Genomic DNA, 337 nt, shown 5'->3' with positions numbered 1-337 from the left:
AGATCACCTGGGAGTGTGGCTTTCTCTGTGTGTTGTGGGACTGGCTGTAGAGCTTGTGCCCAAGGTCTCCTCAGAACACTAACCCAGACAGACCAGAAGGAACCCAAGTCACTGGGCTGGTGGAGTTACTGTGTGCCTGGTCAAGTTGGTCCCAGTTACTCCCAGTGTTGGGACAGATGTTTGTTCCTGCTTACCTTTGATCCTGGGTGTGTCAGAGCGCCTGGGAGTGGAGCTTCCTCTGGGTGTTGTGGGACTGGCTGCCGAGCTTTCGCCCAAGGTCTCTGATCCTGGGTGTGTCAGCACACCTCTGATCCTGGGTGTGTCAGAGCGCCTGGGA

The 337-nt window shown here is 56.4% G+C and overlaps 1 protein-coding gene across 8 annotated transcripts in view; it reads left to right on the top strand.

The window, feature by feature from the left end:
• Nucleotides 1–337, top strand: part of Tmc1 (transmembrane channel like 1) — a 184,533-nt gene that overhangs the window by 153,360 nt on the left and 30,836 nt on the right. The window lies entirely within an intron of this gene.

The sequence above is a fragment of the Mastomys coucha genome, unplaced genomic scaffold, assembly GCF_008632895.1.
Source record: "Mastomys coucha isolate ucsf_1 unplaced genomic scaffold, UCSF_Mcou_1 pScaffold21, whole genome shotgun sequence".
Classification (NCBI taxonomy): Eukaryota; Metazoa; Chordata; class Mammalia; order Rodentia; family Muridae; genus Mastomys; species Mastomys coucha.
Note: the sequence above shows the minus strand (reverse complement) of the source record. Positions and strands in the feature narration are given on the sequence as shown.